Genomic DNA, 21,034 nt, shown 5'->3' with positions numbered 1-21,034 from the left:
TGATGGTCTACAAGAACGGGGTTTCTCCACCAAACTGCTGGTTTCCTTCAACAGCTTATCCCACCAAGTAATGTTATTCCTATGTAGTGGTGCTTCGTTATAAACATGCCGATATTTATGTTGCACTTTGGTCATGGATTTGAATTTAGTGAGCCACAGAGCACACTGAACTTTCCTCTGTACCATCCACATCTCGACTGGCATGGCCGTGGGCTGCTCCGCTGTATACACAGTGTTATGTCATCATCTGCACATGCACCCATGCTGCCACATCATCCTACAGGAACCGGGAGGGTTTTCCTTTTATTTGGTGCAGATTTCACATTTCTATCGTCTTTTGTTGCTTTCCTGTGACTGGTCAAAAGTGCACCATGACTTTATGGACACACTGTAGAATGCATGCATTTTACAATTATCATTTTTTGTTTCTTAATTAAAAGATGCTTTTCTATTATAAGGTATAAAATATAGTCTTCAAAATTTTCTTCATAACAGTTAATATTTCTATTTCATATTTAGTCTTAAAACCATTTGGGATTTTTTGTATATGTTAAGAATTTCAGACTCAAATGTATTTCTTCCCTATGTATCAACAATGATTCTGGTATGATAATTAAATAGCACATCCTCTACCCACTGTTATGCTATCCTAACTATATATAACAAGTTGCCGCATATGTTTTGCAGGGATATGTTTTGGGCTCTCTATTTTGTAGCACTTTCCAGTTTGCTCATGCCATAGGTATGTATACAAGCTGAACAGGAGTACAGAATAAAGCTGTAACCTTTGATATCTGGTAAGTTCTCCAGCCTAGCCCAACAGCACACATGTCATTCCCCTTCCAGTGAATCTGGCTTATTTCTGGGCCCTTGGTGTTTTTTATGCATTAGAAAGTCAGCTTGATAAATTTCTATAAGCACCTAAGGCTATTCTGATTGAAATGTATTGAAATAGCAACTTGTAAGAAATTGACATTTTTCGGCTATTGAGGCTTTTAGTAAGTATGCATGGTATATTTATCTATTTAGTTTAGTTTCCTTCTATGACTTTTAATAAAGTTTTAAAGTTTTCTCTGTAAAGAGAAACTTTCTTTTTGTAGGATGGAAGAACAAGTTACACCATGTAAATTATATTTTTAATTATGTTCTCTAACTCATTATTATTGAGAAATAAAACCCATTTGATTTTGCTAAGCTTTATTAAGTTTAATAATTTGTCTACAGTTTCTCATCTTCTATGTAGAGAACCTTATTATCTACAGAGAATAAATTTTTTCTTTCCTTTTCTTCCCTTATTATGATGGTTAAGATGCCAAGTGTAATGTTGATTCAAAGCTACATTAGAGGATATCATTGTCATACTCCTGATTTTAAAAGAAATGCTTCTAATATTTTACAATTAAAATAATTCTCATTGTATTTTTCTGATTAATAATCTTTCTCAGGTTAAAGAAGCACTCATCTTCCCCTAGTTTGAAGAAATTTTTCTATTTGTTTTTTTTTTGTTTTTTTTTTGTCAATTGCTGATGAGTGTTGAATTCTAGTCAATAATTTGTATTAGTTAACTGAGATGTTAGTGTAAATTTTCTCCTAAAATCTTAATCTAGTGAATTTCATTTTTAGAATTTTCTAACATTAAATGATGTTACATTCTATAAATAAACCAAACTCAGTCATAATATATTCCCTTTTGCAAGCACTGCTGAATTCATTTTATCTCATTAAATCTTCACATTATAAAATAAATACATTGTAATCTTTTTTTTTTTTTCATTTTTCCGAAGCTGGAAATGGGGAGGCAGTCAGACAGATTCCTGCATGCGCCCTACCGGGTCCACCAGGCATGCCCACCAGGGGGCGATGCTCTGCCCCTCTGGGGCATCACTCTGTTGCATCCAGAGCCATCCTAGCGCCTGAGGCAGAGGCCACAGAGCCATCCTCAGTGCCCAGGCCATCTTTGCTCCAATGGAGCCTTGGCTGTGGGAGGGGAAGAGAGAGACAGAGAGAAAGGAGAGGGGGAGGGGTGGAGAAGCAGATGGGTGCTTCTCCTGTGTGCCCTGGCCGGGAATCGAACCCGGGACTCCTGCACTCCAGGCCGATGCTCTACCACTGAGCCAACTGGCCAGGGCCACATTATAATCTTTTTACAGAGTATTATTTAGTAGAAATATAACTATGAGCAAAAGCAGAACTTGACTTTGGGACTGCCTGACTCTAAACCCCAACATTTTAATCATCTGTCATATCTCTCTGAATACTTTGAAATTAACAACTCAGGAGACTGCCTCAACATAAATATCTTCATAGTGTCCACTTGGCCTCTAGTCCAGTTTTTTGCTCTTGGGACAATAATATCCCAACAGGTCGATTTAATTATACACTTGACTGGTGGATCTTGGAAGTAACCTTGTAGACGTGTGTCTGTATTGAGGGAGGAAAAGAGAAATAGAATTGCTTAAGACAAGAGAGAAACAGTATAAATGAAGACCTAAATGTTTTTTTAGATCTGTGAGGGGAAGTGACTAGAAGTTTATCAGGTCACTATTTAATGGGAATAGGCCTGCTTATCTCCTTTCCATGTAGACTTACCCAGCACCACCTCCACTGAATTTCATACTTCTTTAGAACCTTTATCATTAAGTCCTTCAATACCATAAGTGGAAAAAAAAATGGCAGGCTCTCACCAAGCCACCCACTGTCTAAGAGACTATTCAGATTTCCTTCTATGCATGACTCTTCTTCACTTTGAACAGGGACTTTGTTTGAACCTGCTCAAGCTTCTCCACATCCTGGTCTAAGTTCAGACATCAGAACCAAACACCATAGAGAATTGAAATAAACTGTTTAAGGGAGGCAACGGTCTTGGGAAATTCAAGCACGGGTATCCTAAGGCTCATTCCAGCTCTCCCATCTTGGCTGTCCCTGTTCCCCTTCCTTGTATCATTTTCCTTAGAGCAGTTATGGCCAACTAACAGTATTTATTATTGTTATACCAAGTATTGCAATAGTTGGTAATTATGTAAGACCAACTATAATAATAAATGTTCTAAAATTCATTGAAATTTTTTCATTTGACAGACTTGACCAGCTTCAGAATGGGAGGGATTTTTGTCTGGCTTTTGATTATTTGTTTGATTCTTGATATAAGCAGACACTGGGAGCAGCACTTGGGACAGAGTCAGCATACAATAAATATTGATGGGAAGAGGAAGGTAAATTGGAAGAAAATGGAGGAAGGAGGGGAAGTCCTCAATTTCCCATTGTGCAACCTGGACTTAGAAATATTGATCACCACTGCCGGTCACTAGGGCAGTCCCCACGGCCCTAACAGGTGTTGACAAATGACCTCAGCTCAGCTATACATAGTTTCCAGGGTACCAGACCCAGCAGTTGTAGTCATGCAATAAAGATAAGAATTGTGTGCATCTTAAAACACCATAACCAATAAAAAAGAAAAAGCTATTGAAATGCTCAACAACAAGGAGGAACCTGAGAATCCTTGTGCTTACTGAAAGAGCACAGGCACACAAAACAAGCTCATAGTGGATGATCCATTTGTATCAAATGCAAACTAATCTATAGTGATACAAAGCAAAGTAGTGTTGGCCTGGGGCTGGGGGTGAGGTGGGGGGGAGGGATGGACTGTAAAGGGGCATGAGAAATCTATAATAGAGCAGAAACATTTTGGAGCTTTCTGAAGGTTTTACAGAAGCTTACAACTGTCAGAACTCATTGAACTGCACACTTTAAATGAATGCAGTTTATGGTACAGAAGTTATTGTTTCAATAAGGTTGATAAGAAAAAATACCGCCACAGAAATAGGGAGCCACAAATGGCCCCTTGGAGCAGTTTCCTATTCAAAGGACAATAGCAGTCAGACTTGCATACAACTGTCAGGCCAGATATCCACCAAGTGCAATGTCAACCCCAATGTGTGTTCATTTTCTCATTTCTAGCTTGACCTCCGCTTTTCTCCTGCCATTGCTCCTTCTCCTGAGACTAAGATGTCCTTCAACAGCATCTTCTGTGTGGACCAGTTTCATGCCTGTGTGGTCACAGTACATGTTGTTTGCACTAGTTGTCACCATACAAGATTTACCTAATACTCTACCTGGGCCAAGTCAGCCATCGCCCCCAACATCATCCCTGGAAAATCTCACCTTGACCCTAGCTTGCCCTTCCTGTTCTCCTATAAGTGTTTAAACATCAGAAAAGTACCACAGAAAGAAAGAAAAAAATAGAAAGTGTGTTTCCAATAGAAAGATTTTTCATTTAAATGCATTTTATTGTGTGATGTATTCCTTTAATTAAAGTGTGTGTCTGGGTGCATTGGTTGCTATTACAGTGCAATTCTTCATGTTTATTGAATGCAAGAGTAGCTGGGGCAATGCAGTGGAAACTCACATATTAGCTAGAGTACGACTTAAAGCTATAGTTTCCTGATCTTTTAAGCTTCTAAGAGGTAGATAATCTTCAGGGTAATTTTGGTTCGTGGCTGAGTGTTATGAGATGTCCTCTCTCAATTTGAATAGATCTGATCCGAAAAGAAAAACACAAATTTTATTTCTAATACCTTGTTTGGTTGGCTCTGTCTTGTTATCTAATCCACATTGCATCCTTCACCTCTGAAAGAAACCCAGAAGCAGGCAGAAAAATAGGAGATACTAAAAATTTTCCACCATCTTTAAAAGGTAGTGTAGGGGCCCTGGCCGGTTGGCTCAGCGGTGGAGCATCGGCCTGGCGTGCGGGGGACCCGGGTTTGATTCCCAGCTAGGGCACATAGGAGAGGCGCTCATTTGCTTCTCCACCCCCCCCCCTTCCTCTCTGTCTCTCTCTTCCCCTCCCGCGGCCGAGGCTCCATTGGAGCGGGGATGGCCTGGGCGCTGGGGATGGCTCCTTGGCCTCTGCCCCAGGCGCTAGAGTGACTCTGGTCTCAGCAGAGCCACGCACCGGAGGGGCAGAGCGTCGCCCCTGGTGGGCGTGCCGGGTGGATCCCTGTCGGGCGCATGCGGGAGTCTGTCTGTCCCTCCCCGTTTCCAGCTTCAGAAAAAAAAAAAAAAAAAGGTAGTGTAGGAAAGAATTAATAATAGTCTCTGCTATTCGTATGTGACTTACAATTTACAAAGCAGGTTTATGTGTCTATACAGACTCCCCTTAAGAGGCTTGTGAAGTATTATTACCACCCATGCTAACTTAGAGACTGAGAGAGAGAGAGGATAAACGAGTTTCCCAAGTTGCACAGAAGAGAGCAGAGATGCTCTAGCCCCGCACCTCTGACCCCGAGTCAGTGCTCTTATCACCGCAGCAGAGCAGCCGTCAGGACTCCATTCTGATTCTGCCACAAGTTACGTTTGACTTTGGGAAAAACTATGGAGCCTCTAGTTTTCTCATCTGTAAACAGAGAGGCTATTATTTCAATATCCCTTCAATTCTTACACTCCAAGAGTCTCTTTTTGCTTCCAAAAACTGAGAAATAGGAAACCAGAGGAAAAGGGGTTTCATTTTATGATCTTCTGAAAGGTTAGTTAATTTCCTTCCTAGCCAGAGCCCTGTTATAGATCATGAAATAAAGCTAACCTTTCCTTTAGTATCACTTCTGGTTACCAGCCGCCCCCCCCCCCAAAAAAAAACTTACTGAGGAAAAAAGTGCTATCATAAAAATATCAGACTGAAAAAAAATTCATCATTGACCGATAACTCCAATAGATCAATGGTTTTCATTTCCCCATGATCTCTGCCAGGCCTTGCCAACAACATACATCTACACGCTTCTGTGTGATATTTCATCTGACTGCCCTTTTCACAAAGAAGAACCATCTTTCGGTTTTCTCTTGAGTTGAAATTATACCTCCTGGAAATGTTTTATGTCCACCTGGACTGTGAGCTTCCTGAGGGCAGAGACCCTAAATAATATCTCTTTGGGATGTGCCGCGGGCCAGAGTTTATTGTTTACCGCTAGGAGCATAAAAAGCCACAATTCACATTTCCAGCATGTTCCTCCCCTTCTTGAATTTCTTCTTTCACAGTTAGAGCTCTGCTTCCTTCCCCAGATTTTCTTAATACAATTAATTTTCCATTTTGGCTCTGGCATTTACTAGCCTCTAGTATTGGGTTAATCACATATTTATCTATGCCTTGCTTTTAATTTGTCAATATCCAAATTAAAAAAAAAAAAAGAACCAACTCATCAGGTTACCAATAAAATGAACAGGGAAAGCCCATACCATCTGGTATGTAGTGGGAGCTCAATGGAATGTGTTGGATCTAAGAATTAAAAACAACACATGTCTATGTTCATAGTTCCCCCTAGAGTTAAAGGGGAAAATGAGAAACTGTATAGTCAAAACTGAACTCAATCTTACCTTCTCAAAATGACTCACCATTGCTCTGTCTGCAACATTCAATAGGATGGATAGCATGCTCCAAAAACACCCTGGTCATGAAGTATCTCACCTCGGCCTCTTCTGATCACTCAAATGCAACACAAATCATAGCTCAGACACCAAATAATAGCTTAAAGCCACATTAGAGGGAAAGATGTATCCAAAATGGTGTTACATATATACATACTATGGAATACTACTCAGCCATAAGAAATGATGACATAGTATCATTTACGACAACATGGATGGACCTTGATAACATTATACTGAGTGAAGTAAGTAAATCAAAAAAAACTAAGAACTCTATGATTCAGTACATAGGTGGGACACAAAATTGAAACTCATGGACATAGATAAGAGTGCAGTGATTACCAGGGGGAGGGTAAAAGAGGAGAGGGAGGGGGTAAAGGAGGGGGAGGGGCATAAAGAGAAACAAATACAAGGTGACGGAGGCTGATTTGACTTTGGGTGATGGGTATACTGCATAATCGACTGTCCAAGTGATGTGGAGATGTTTTCTCTAAATCTATGTAATCTAGTTGACCAATGTCACCCTGTCAAATTTAATTGTCTAAATAAAAAATATAATGAAAAAGAAAAAAAAAAGAAAATGGTGTTATAGCCTTCCCATTCAGGCAGGTTCAAATATATAATCAGGGGCTATTTACCAGAACAGATCTCTGCATGGGGAATTTCTCTGAGATATCAGTGAAATGCACCCCTTGGTCCGTGGACTGATGATTGGATATTTACTCTGCTCTGGGCACTCGGCATTCACAAAAGAAAAGATGTGGTGTCTTCACTGTTCCTTGCAGTCTGTGCTAAAAAGGGTGATTATAACATCAAGTGGCAGAGGCTAAGATGGAGATGTGTCTGTGCGACAGCTGGAAGGGTCTAAGACAGCCTGTTAGAGATCAGAAAAGCTTCCCAAGAGATACTTAAGCTGAGTGAAAATTTGCTAAACAGAGCCCAAACTATGCAACCAGAATCATGCTTTGCCAGTGATTTCTCTGTTCTTTTTCCCCCTCTCATCTCCAGCTTTACATTTCTATTCTCAACTTTGAGACCAACCTTCAATTCTTCCTTCTCAGCGACACAGCCAATCACCCCAGCCCAGAGGGTCTTCCTCCTTGAAAGGTGATCTCCATACTTCTGAATTTCCAGCTGCTGTCCTGATTTTGAATCTATGTCCTTCTGCCTTCTGAGCTCTTTGAGAACAAGATCCATGCCTGGGATTGCTCATCACTTTATGTCCAGCACAAGGTGCCCTGCCTGATACCCAGTAAGCACTCCTACAAATCCACAACTCATGGTTAATCATCCCGACACCTGGCATTTCACATACTGATGCTGTGCTCTGATATTTTGGGGGGTTCGGGAAACATGGTCTGCAGTTATGGCACTGAAAGGCAGGCAGGTGTTTTTTATTTAATTTTTATTTATTGATTTTAGAGAGAAAGAGGAAGGGAAGCAGAGACAAGGAGAGAGAGAGAGAGAGAGAGAGAAAGAAATAAAAATTGATGTGTTGCTCCACTTACTTATGCATTTATGGGTTTATTCTTATGTGTGCCCTGACCAGGGATCAAGCACCCAACCTTGCCACATTGGGACAACACTTTAACCAACTGATCTACTCTAGATGTATTTTTAAACCAGAGATAAGACAGTTCACTTAGCAAATAAGGTACAGTGTGACAAACAAAGAGAAGAGCCAAGACTCCGAAGCATGTGCCCTGAAAAACTGGAAGGACGACACCGTGAGAGGAAGAACTGTACGAAGGGGAATGAATAGAAACAGGTGTTTAATTTTAGAATGGAATATATGGCATATTTATGAGACATCATGTTGAGATGTCAAGGAGGCAGTTGGAGATGAATAAATCTGGGGTAGAGAGGAGAGATCTGGGCTAGTAATTAGGACACGGAAGTGGTATTTTAAACCAGGGGCCTGATGAGATGATAAAGGGAAGGAGTGAGGGCAGAGATGAAAGCATTGGCAGAGATCACACACACAAGGCAGAACCGTGAAAGACTTCTGAGAAGGAGCACCTGCCATGGGAGAAGACAGCAAGGAACACAGTGTTCCATCTCCCACATCATTCTACTCCAGCTAGAACCCTCTTCTCCTCCCCACTGAACACCGTTCACTTGCGTCGTGAGATACACTCTGTCTGATTTCCATATCTCAGCCTTGGTACTAATTTTGCAGAAAGCACTCCCCAGGTCCCCAGTATAGACTGTCCCTCTCTTGTTATATCACATTGGTCTTTACCTTCTTGACACTTTGAGTATGAATCTAGATGTTTATCTCTGCATGAATATGCACAGCAATTTGTACCATCCCACGCTTGTTTACATGTTTATACAATGAACATCCATCTATAACTAGACTGTTGGCTCCCTGCATGCAAGGACTCTGTTTAATTTCATTTGCTCTAGGGTACATGTGTTGAAATAACTCAAACACAAACACTATGCCCTGGGCTGGGTATGCTATATTCGGTATCTAATTTCAGCTTAATAATAGCAACACTGTGATGTCTGTAGAATTAGTCCTACTTTATAGATACAAAAACTGAGGATGAGAAAGTTGAACAACTGGTCAAAGGCCACCTCGCAAACAAGCAACCATACCAGGATTGGAAAAAGAAAACCACAACCAAATCTATCTAATTCAAGGCAGATAGATGCCTTTGATATATGCACTGTTGCCCCTACATGGTAATATATAGTAACTGGTTTGCTTAAAAAGTGACTGATTAAAAGTATTGGAAGAAGAGGGGAGACTTGATAAGCTCAAAGCTTACATTCCCGATGCACTGCCCTGCCTGTGCCCCATTTTCTGTCCCCTTACTCTCTACGTCACTCACACCACAAAGCTGTCCACATTGGTCTATGCTGATCAGTCTCCATGTATCCTCTCCCCAAAGCCACTTTCTGCTCCTCTCTGACCTGCTCTTTGCCCCTGCAGGGCTGACCATTGTGGACTTCATTAGCCCACCTGGCTGGCTTCCTTGCCTTTTGCATTCCGGGTGGATTCCGACAAAGAAAGGCACCTGCAGGGGTCTGAGAAGAGAAGGGAGTTAGGCTTTGTCCTTCCACTTCCCCCACTTCCTTCTTGCCGGCCTGGGGGCCTGCACTTCTAGCAGGGGTTCTGTCTCCTATGACTTCAGCTGGTGGACTGCCCTGGACACATACACATACAATACACACACACACATACACACACACACACATACACATACACACACATACACATACACACACATACACATACATATACACACACATACACATACACACACATACACATACACACACATACACATACACACATACACACATACACATACGCACACATACACATACACACATACACATACACACATACACATACACACACATACACATACACACACATATACACATACACACATATACATACACATACACATACACATACACACACATACACATACACATACACACATACACATACACACATATATATACACATACACACATACACATACACATACACACATACACATGCACACATACACATACACACATACACATACACATACACACATACACATACACACATACACACACACATACACATACACACATACACATACACATACATATACACACACACACCACCTCTCAGCTGCTCCCGGAACACATGTAGCAGTTTCCTCTTGCTCCTTTGGGCCCCAAGTTCTAACAGCTTCCTACTGCTGCTGGTCTCTGCATGCCTCGCCATGCTGTGTTGGGTCCCTTAATCCTGCATATCCCTCTGAAAAGAGTCCCTTCATTTAATTCTTACTAAAATTCTAGCTAGGGCCAACCTTGTCCTCCGCACCTGGACTCTGGCTTACCCCAGGCCATGATGCATCCCTCCTGGGTGCTGTTCTGCTCTGGCCCAACCCCTCCTGGCTTCCCAAGCGGTCCAGACTCTCAGGCAGACCACTGCACTGTGCCCGCTCGGATTTTATAGCCATCCACTCCCATAAAAATCAATGGAACAAAAATGTGACTCTATCACACCTGAGAAATTTCCTGTAACTGCCCTGAAATTGTCCTGGATCTCCTGGGGTAAAGCTTTAAAGAGAGGGGAAAAAAAGGAAAAGGTTTGCCATCCAGGTGTACGCTGATGGTAATTCCCCATCTTTTCCCTGACTGGATGAAAAATGAGGTGCCTGTGAGGAGCTCAGCCTGTCTGAAGACAGTGATAATGCCTCGTATGCCTCCACTTCGGAGGGCTGCACTGTTTGCATAAACATTCTCTCAGCCCCAGTTCCCAAGTGTATAGGAGGGAGCCAGATGCAGAATAAATCAGAGCTTGGTCACAATGAAAGGTTAGGGGAATAGGTGCCAGCACCTCCTGCCCTGCCTGGATAGAAGCTAGGACGCCGGGTGAGCACCATTCATGACAAAGTGGTGTGCACGGTTTATGTAAACATATTAAACACCTTGCTCTGCACATTTATCTGACATTAAGTGATTAACCGGTTGCATAAGCTAATATTTATACACGACTTGCAATTGTGCGGAGAACATTAGCCCCCATTTGTCATGGAATCAGAGAACTTGAAAAGGAAAACAGAGTCCAGGGCCATTCTTTCTGAAACCCCTACATGTCGTAGACGAGGAAGCTGCAGCCGAAAGGGAGGGATGTGTCTAAGCAGGAGAGCAAGGGCCCCCACCCCTCCACACTCCTTTCTCTGCCATATTTTGCTCTTTTCCACTCACAAGAGGAACAGGGGTCTATCTCTCCTGGACTCTTGAAGAGAATAAAAATGAAAGTTTTTCTAACTTTTCTGAAAGTCAAAATAATATTAACTAGCATTTTCTGAGCTCTCACCCTTTGCCAGGTAGACACTAAGATCTTAGCAGAGTAAATGATTCAATTCTGTTGGCATCACTATGAGATGGATGCTGATACTAGGAATTTTTCTTTCTTCTTTTCCAAGTGAGAGGAAGGGAGATAGAGAGACAGATTGCTACATGAGCCCCAACCAGGATCCACCTGGCAACCCCCATCTGGGGCCGATGCTCTGCCCATCTGGGGCCATGCTCACACCACAGAGTTATTTTTAGCACCTGAGGCAAAGGCTCCACCAAGCCGTCCTCATCACCCTGGGGTTGATGTGCTCGAACCAATTGAGCCATGGCTGTGGGAGAAGAAGAGAAACAGAGAGAAGGGGAGAGGAAGGGGTGGAGAAACAGATGGCCACTTCTTCTGTGTGCCCTGACCGGGAATTGAACCCAGGATAACCACATGTTGGGCCAATGTTCTACCACTGAGTCAACTGGCCAGGGCCTGATAATAGGAATTATAATCAAGACAGAAAGGACTGATTTCAGGTCCTGACTGCTCTGTTCAAATTGGCTCCAGTTGCAGCCTAACCCATGGTGGAGCAGTCGATAAGGTGTTAAATTGGAATGCTGAGGTCACTGGTCAAAATCTTGGGCTTGCCAATCAAGGCACATCTGGGAAGCAACGAGTATGAATCAGCTTCAGTATTGATGAGCTGTGTGACTGTTCTGTTCTTGTTTCTGCATCTATGAAATGGGAATAATAACAGCACCTGCCTCAGAGGATGGTTGTAAAATTTTATTTTTACATGTAAGTCCTTCGTAGTGATCAGAAGTCTCTACAATCAGAATTGGCTGCTTTGAGGAACTGAGCCCCAAGAAACCCGAAATGTGTTAACAGAAGCTGCGTCAGTGATGGTCAGAGCTAACACACAAAGGATTCCGTTGAGCTAAAGACCTGCCCAGCTCAAAGATTCTGTAAGAATTAAGAAAATATAATTTTATATACATAACATAGTGTTATAGAGAACAGAAAAGCAAATCCTAGAGGGAAGGGGGGGAAAGGCGTTGGGAAAAGGGGGGCAAGGGGGATGTTGAGGGACATGGGGGTGGGGGGGTGTATTCAGTGGGACACTTGAATCTCTGTAAACACAATAAATTTAAATCAATAAAAAAAATAAATTTTTCTGCACTCCCCCAAAATTATATATATATATTTAAAATTATATTATATTTACATATAATAATTATTATAATTATATATATATATAGAGAGAGAGAGAGAGAGAGGGAGAGAGTAGAGAGAAGGTTAAAAGCATTTACCAACTAGATTATAGAAAAGGAATCCCATACCTAAAATTATTACTTACAAACAAAAATGAGTTTAATCACATAAATGATAATTAGTGTACTCTTCTTCTCTCTTCTTTTTTGGTTTTATAACAGAGTGTGAGGGCATGCCTACGCACAAGCATTCCGAAGAATGCCACCAACTGATGCTGGCACAGTTGAAATGCTAAAAATGTCATAGTTCACACATAGTCATAACTTCCCTCCTCTGTATACATTTCCATGATAAAGAAGAGTCTCAGGATAATCAGAGTGTTTCTGTCTTCAGCTCAGTAATTAGAGAACATGGCCCTTGATGGATTGCAAGTTGAGTCAGAACCCCAGCTTGTGACTTACTGAGCAAAGATAACCCAGTCACAGACCCCACACTCCATTTTCATCCACAGCTGATGGTTTTGTGCTGGGAAACTGTCCTCGATGACGTACAGACCTGTTATCCAACTTTTACCTAGGTGGCTTCCTTTGCCTGAGATCTTGGGCCTTTCAAGTTCTGAGTTTGGACAACTGGGTATTAAGTAGACTGAAGGTTCAAGGACTCTTGGCAGATCATTTCACCCAAGAGGAAATACCCCCTGAAGTCTTAGAAAAGTTAAAATTCAAACTAGCAAAAGAAGAAAGTGAAGAAAATCTGGTTAGCTCAGCCAGTTAGGAGACTAAATTTCAGAAAAAGTGGTGTCATCCACACAGCTGCGGAGCCTGACAGGTGACAGAGGTGGCTTATTCCAAGCAGAGACTTGACAACGCAAAGAGACTTAGCATATATATATATCTTCTTCCATGGGCTTATCATAAAATGCCTGTGAGCTTTCCCTCGTTATTCCCATTCTACAGAACACGAAGCAGGTTTAGAGAGGGTAAACCATCCACTCTGAGTAACACATCTGGGAACAAGAGAAGCATGGGATTATATCTATATCTTTTAAGTCAAAGTCCAATTCTCTTTCCAGAGACTAGTACTATGTCCCTCAAGAAGATCCACTTTCAGCTGGCTATTCACTATGAGGGGTCCTCTAGTATACATTCTTCCTAACTGAGCATTTTTTATAACTGATCTTCAGTCAAGTATGTACTGGGTACTTAAAAAGTACCTAGTAGCTTTCTTCCTTTGGCAAATCCCTTCATTCTCTGAAGTTCAGCCCACTTTCTCCCCCAATATTCATCAAAAACCATTCCCTGCTGGTTGTCTCAGAAAGTCGTTGGTTCCCAAGGTGCCAATGACATCATATGTGATTGAGGGTTTATTACTTATTACTTTACCCTCCACATGATTGAACTATCTCAGGGAAGGACTGAATCTGGTCAATCATTATAGCAACATAAGTGCTGTATACAATTATTTAAATCCAGCCCTGGCCAGTTGGCTCAGTGGTAGAGCATCAGCCCAGCATGTGAATGTCCCAGGCTAGTATGCTTCTACTCCACCTCTCGCCCTCTTGCTTCTCTCTCTCTCTCTCTCTCTCTCTCTCAATCTCTCTCCCTCTTGCAGCCATGGCCCCATTGGAGTGAGATGGCCCCAGGTGCTAAAAATGGCTCCCTAGCCTCTGCCTCAGGTGCTAGGAAGAGCTCAGTTGCTGAGCAATGGTGCAATGCCCCAGATGGGCAGAGCATCATGTCCTTGGTTAAGGTTTGCAAAATGAAAAAGGAGACTCTGGCATGAGGAAACCAGGGTCTTTTTACATAGCCAAGATGTACAAATGAAACAAACACTGAAGAAGATCACTAAATGCTAAACTATGCCCCAGATTTTAACTGCTGGAGAGATAACCCCCAAGGAACAGTCTCCAGAGAACAAAGTATACATATACATCTGCCTCATCCCAACCCCTGATGCACTGTCTTCTTCTCACAAGAACTAGAAGCACCCACAAAGGGCCACTCCCTAAGACTGTATGTAACAGAGGTGTTATGGTCAGGTTATTGTCCCATCTAGAATGGATTTTTTAATTGGGATAAGATCATTGACCAAAAGGTCAAAACTCAGGCCAAGAGAAACAGAGTCAGAGAGAAACGTTCACATCTGAAATTCTGAAACAAACTGGAGATTTACAAAAACTTAATGAAGGGCAAAATTGAAGATTCTCTTTAGGTTTTGAATGGTTAGCTCAAAGAAATGACTCAAATAGCCTTTATTATTTTAACATAGACAGTCCCCAACCTCCATGTATACCAGATTAAAAAGTAAATAAATAATTTGCAATCTACATAATAAAACACAAAGACCCTAGACCAGGGGTCCCCAAACTTTTTACACAGGGGGCCAGTTCACTGTCCCTCAGACTGTTGGAGGGCCGGACTATAAAAAAACTATGAACAAATCCCTATGCACACTGCACATATCTTATTTTAAAGTAAAAAAACAAAACAGGAACAAATACAATATTTAAAATAAAAAACAAGTAAATTTAAATCAACAAACTGTTCAGTATTTCAATGGGAACTATGCTCCTCTCACTGACCACCAATGAAAGAGGTGTCCCTTCCAGAAGTGCGGCAGGGGCCGGATAAATGGCCTCAGGGGGCCACATGTGGCTTGCAGGCCGTAGTTTGGGGACCCCTTCCCTAGACTAAGAGCCAAAAGCGCCCATCAGCTAACCTCAGACTAACTTCCTGACTACTCCCCACCATGTTTTCTATGCTCCACCAAAACTAAACTACTTGCTAATCTCAGCTATAACCCCCTTTCCACATCATCACAAGTTTACTTAGGCTTTTGGCATTTGCACTGCCTAGAATATCTTCTCCATGTGCTAATCTGACACTTTTACCAGGAACCACCAACCTGCACCCCACCCCCCAAAAAAAAGCCAGTTTTTTTCATCTCCTACACACTCTGGCTGAATCTCCCTCCATTGAACTGAACTTTTACCTCTTTAATGGAATGTGAAGGTAAAACTTTGTACTTACTTGACATTTTAAAGTGACATTTTAGTAGTAAGAATTTTTTTATTATTATTAAATCTTGTCTCCATGGCTTCAAAATACTTTTTTATACATTAGGTAATTTTCATACATCTCTGAAACTAGTAAAAACAGTTAAATTTTAAAGGTGAAAAGCCACAATAAGTGTATTTAGTCACAAAAGGTCAGAATATGGCTGATCTTGGGAAATGTTTTATATGCACTTGAGAAGAACGTGTTTTCTTCTTTGATGGGTAAACTGTTCTATCAAAGTCAATTAGGAAGTAGGTTAATTGTGCTGTTCAATTCTTCTACATCCTTACTGATTTTTCTTTCTACTTATTCCATCAACTACCAACAAAGGATCTGAAATTTAATTTTTTAATATGACTTTAAACATTTCTATGTATAAAGTGTTAGGAGTAAGTCTGAAAAACAAGATGCTAGATCTATAATCTAAAACCTATAAAACATTGCTGAAACCAAATAAATGAAGAGATAGAGTGTGACCATGAATCAGATGACTTGATATTTCTAAAATGCCAATTCTCCTCAAATTGTTCTATAGACTGTATGCAATGTTAATCAAAATTCCAGAAGGCCTTTTTGGAGGGTAGAAATTGGTAAGTGGATCTTCAAATTCATATGGAAATGCAAAGAACTTAGAATGACCAAGACAACTCTAATAAAGAAGAATAACCTGGAAAACGTACTCCCAGACTTTTTAAGTTATTATAAAGCTACAATAATCAAGATAATATGAGGTTATGTTCAAAATAGAAAAAGAAATGAATGAAATAGAGTCCACAAATAAACCTGCATATATAAAGACAACTGGTATTTGAAAAAAGTGCAAAGGTAATTCAATGAAGATATTCAATAATAATAATAAACTTCGATTCATACCTCACACCATCCACAAATGTAACTTAAAATGGATAAAGAGTGTGTATATAAAACTTACAACTATAAAACATCTAAAAAAGAGCAGAAGACAAAATCTTTGTGACCTTGACTTATGCAAAGACTTCTTAGATATGACACCAGAAGCATCATTCAAAAACAAATTATACGTCATCAAAGTTATGAACATCTCCTCAATGAGAGATACCGTTAGAATTAGAAGACAAGCTACAATATGGGAAAAAAATATATCTAAGTCACAAGTCTGTTAAAGGACTTCTGTCCAGAATATAGAAGAACTCTCAACACTAAATAATAAGACAGAATCAATCCAATTTTTAAATGGGCAAAATATTTGCTCAGAGACTTCACCAAAGAAAATATAAAATAGCAAACAAGCACATAAAAAGACACTCACAGCACTCTTAGTTATGAAGAATGAAAATTAAAATTTCAATGAGCTATAACTGTACAATTACATTATCAGATTCAAAAGATTGATCTTAACATGTGGCGTCGAGAATGTGGAGCAACTATAACTCATGGACCGCTGCTGGAAATGGAGAATAGTACAATCGAAAGGGCCAGGCTTTTCTCTCCAACCCCTATGGGAAGACGACCAGCAGCTGAAACACTGTACATATACGAAGTCGTCAAGAACAAAGGGCTCTGGGAAACCAGATAAGCCCTTGGAGGCAGACATCTTGTCCTAACTGCAAGCAATAGATGCAGCCCCCTCTGACAGCATCTATATTATAGCCCTTTGAAGCAGCAACTACTTTCCCACACTTGCCCCTGTAAGAGTAGCTCTATAAGCAGCACTAGCTGATGATACCATTTTCAGCCTCAGCCCATCTGCACACAGACACAGCAATAAACTTTGTTTTCTCCACTCAGCCTCGCACATGAGTCCTTTCAGTAGACCTAATAATGACAGCTAATTTGGAAAACACGTTGACATTCCCTTAAAAAGTTGAAGCTACATCTACCATGTGATGCAGTCATTTCACTATAAGGTGTTTTCTCAAGAGAAATGAAAACATATAACCATACAAAAACTTATACAGGAATGATATAGCATTTTTATTTGTAGTAGCCAAACCTAGATTCAACCCAAATTGATAGACAAATAAATAAGCCAATTTTGGTGTACATATACAATAAACCACTTACCCAATTTAAAAAAATAAATGAATAAACTATTAATACACTCAGCAACATAATGGGTGAATCTCAAAAAAATTATAAGATAAAAAAGTCACGCAAAAACAATATAGACTGTAATGGTTCCTTTTATATAAAAATATACAGACTGCAAACTAATCTGTAGTGAAAATAAGAAAACCCCCAAATGTGAATATGCTGGGGATGAGGAGGATGAAGAAGGGTGGGAGGAAGGAATTAAAAAGGAACACAACGAAACCTGAGAGGGGGTTGAAGGATATACTCATTTTTTTTCTTTCTTTTCTTTTTATTTATTTTTTTTGAGGGGGGGGGCGAGAGATTAGACGTATCAACTCAGAGTTGTGGCACCTTGTTGTTCATTAATTGCTCTCCTATCTTCTTTGACTGGGGGGCTCCAGCTGAGCCAATGACCCCTTGCTCAAGCCAGCAACTTTGGGCTCAAGCCAGTGATTCGTGGGCTTCAAGCCAGCAACCTCTGAGCTGAAGCCAGTGACCATGGAGTCATGTCTATGATGCCACACTCAAGCTGAAGACCCTTTGCTCAAGCTGGTAAGCCCATGCTCAAGCTAACGACTTTGGGATTTCAAGCCTGGGTCCTCACTGTCCCAGACCAATGCTCTATCCACTGTGCCACCACCTGGTCAGGCTCATTTTCTTGATTGTAATTATAATTGCATGGGTGTAGTCATGTCTAAACTTATCAAATTTGTATAATTTAATTCATGTAGTTATTGAATATCATTTATACTTCAATAAAGTTATTTATAAAAATCTGAAGGCAACTCATAGAGTGACCTTAATTTTATTGTAAATAATATCTGTAAGCACTTAAAACTGTTTAACTCCACGAGAATATCTCAACTCCTCTTATACAGTAATTACATCAAATATTTTTTAAGCTAGATCAGACCTTCTCCCCAATACATGCTGCCATGGAAATCTATAATTGTATGCTGCAGCACTTCTCACAATTGGCATCAATGACTTACTTGACCAATCTTTCTCTTCCCAGGACAGCAGAGATAATATCAGTACTCTCCATTATTGTACTCCTAGGTCCTGGTACATAGTAAATGCTCAGTAAATAGTTGTTCAATATAATATCCTTGACTGGGTATCTGGGTGGTAAAAAGCAGACTGTTGATACTTCCCATGACATAGATTAAAAGGTAAGAAATGGTTCTTTGCCCTCAATGCCTCTTTTCTTCATTTTCCTGTTTATTGGAGAAAAAAAGTTTAATATTTTAAAACATGAATCTTCGTTAGAATACATTAGACTCCAATATCTTTTAGTAATTTACATGGAAGAAAAAAAGACTGATGTTGTAAAAATATGTAGTTTTGAGTTATTTTTAATGATTAAGTTGTGATACCTGTAATAGAGATCACATGAATAATATCAGCTTTGTACCTAGTTATTAAACTGCCATTTTGACATCAAAAAAGGGAAAGAGATGGTATAAACCCAAGGGAGACAGATTACCTCATGAATAGTGATCACCTAATAAAACCTGAAAGCTCCCTTCTGGGGGCCAGAGCTTCTGGGCTAGAAGGTTCCATCAGGCCTGAGTACACACAGGAGAGAGTGGATTCCTCAGCCACCTCCCAGTGTCTTTATCATGAAAACATTCAAACCCAAGTATTAGTACAACAGCAGCATTTGAAGAAAGAAGAATTAATACATCTTCTTTTCCCTCACTCTTTCCCCAGCTACTTATTACAAAACTTCTAGATACTTCTGGTATCTCTACCGAGCGCTTCAAATTAAAAAGGCTCTATTTTTAAAAGCTTTGTTACAATAACACTCAGACAGCTACTGCTGGCTGCTGCCCCCTCCCAATGCTCAGAGCAGCCAAGGGAGGTGTGGGGGGAAGTGTTAGAAAAGCAGCTAGCCTGACCTGTGGTGGCGCAGTAGATAAAGCGTCGACCTGGAAATGCTGAGGTTGCCGATTCGAAACCCTGGGCTTGCCTGGTCAAGGCACATATGGGAGTCGATGCTTCCAGGTCCTCCCACCTTCTCTCTCTCTCTCTCTCTCTCTCTCTCTCTCTCCTCTCTCTCCTTCTCTGTCTCTCTCTCTCCCCTCTCTAAAAATGAATAAATAAAATAAAATAAATTTTAGAAAAGCAGCTAAAGGAAAAAACAACCACAAAAGAAGGTCATGATTCCCTCTATCGCCTGACCTGTGGCGGCGCAGTGGATAAAGCATCGACCTGGAAATGCTGAGGTCGCTGGTTTGAAACCCTGGGCTTGCCTGGTCAAGGCACATATGGGAGTTGATGCTTCCAGCTCCTCCCCCCCTTCTCTCTCTCTGTCTCTCCTCTCTCTCTGTCTCTCCCCCTCTTCTCTAAAATGAATAAAAAAAAGAAAAAAAAGAAAAAAAAATGATTCCCTCTCTGGCACAGGTTGGTGGCAGTGCCTACCAGGGCCTCCCCTCTCTCGCTCAGTACTTCTGGGAAACAAGCATCCCCTCTGTCAGCAAAGAAACACAGTGCGGGCACAGCCGTGGCCTTAGGCAGTTTTGTAGGTAACCAGACTATGAGATTAATGGTGTACTGTTGGCTCTTGTCCTGGTCAGGTTTATCAGGCATCCTTCCTTCCTGTGACTTCTAGGCAGTCACAGAGTCTGCTTCTATACTCTACCGTTTATCCCCTTTCTTTTCAACCACCTCATCGTTTCCTTAATTCAGGTCCTCTTTACCTCTTTTCCAGGGACAATTTAGGATCTTAGGATGGCTAAACACTGAGAAAAATTGTGGTCCCTCCACCTTTATGTACTTATAAAATATAAAACCATAAAAGAAAAAGCTTTTCAGTATATAAACATGAAAAGAGCTTCCTTGTAGATTTTTCTTCAAAATCTTGGTTAGTTATATTTCCAAAGACACATTTGTTCAGGGGAAGCTTTCTCTAGAAAGTCATTCTTGCATTGAGTTTTGAAAGATAAACAGGACGAGGCAGATAAAGTAGGAGAAAAGGATTTCCATAGAGAAGAGTGGGCACTGAGGCATTGGGGTAAACCAGGGGGAGGCAGTTCCCAATGTATGAGTGATGGGGGTGCTTGTGAACAGGGGCAGAGAGTTAGACAAGCTACATACTGAGCTAACTTCATCCTCCAAGCTATGGGGAAGCCATGACGAGCTTTAGGATTTGTAATACATTCAGGTCATCCAAACTTCTTCCTGTCACTCCTGGCACATCTGAGATCTACTGACCCTTTCCAATGCAATGAGAGAACAAAAAGAAAGCACCAAAATCAATCCAAACAGTTGGGGCTTCTGCAAGCCAATAGCCACGATTCTCAAAAATAAGTTTCCACCTGAGATTTCTTTTTATTTTTTTATTTTTTATTCATTTTAGAAAGGAGAGAGAGAGAGAAGGGGGGAGGAGCAGGAAGCATCAACTCCCATATGTGCCTTGACCAGGCAAGCCCAGGGTTTCAAACCAACGACCTCAGCATTTCCAGGTCGACACTTTATCCACTGCGCCACC

At 40.9% G+C, this 21,034-nt stretch overlaps 1 protein-coding gene and 1 non-coding gene across 2 annotated transcripts in view; both read right to left on the bottom strand.

The window, feature by feature from the left end:
- SORCS3 (sortilin related VPS10 domain containing receptor 3) overlaps positions 1-21,034 on the bottom strand; it is a 620,103-nt gene that overhangs the window by 245,187 nt on the left and 353,882 nt on the right. The window lies entirely within an intron of this gene.
- Positions 2,054-2,129, bottom strand: TRNAS-GGA (transfer RNA serine (anticodon GGA)). The gene has a single exon. It is a non-coding gene; the product is annotated as a tRNA-Ser (tRNA).

The sequence above is a fragment of the Saccopteryx bilineata genome, chromosome 7 (genome assembly GCF_036850765.1).
Source record: "Saccopteryx bilineata isolate mSacBil1 chromosome 7, mSacBil1_pri_phased_curated, whole genome shotgun sequence".
NCBI classification, from domain to species: domain Eukaryota; kingdom Metazoa; phylum Chordata; class Mammalia; order Chiroptera; family Emballonuridae; genus Saccopteryx; species Saccopteryx bilineata.
Note: the sequence above shows the minus strand (reverse complement) of the source record. Positions and strands in the feature narration are given on the sequence as shown.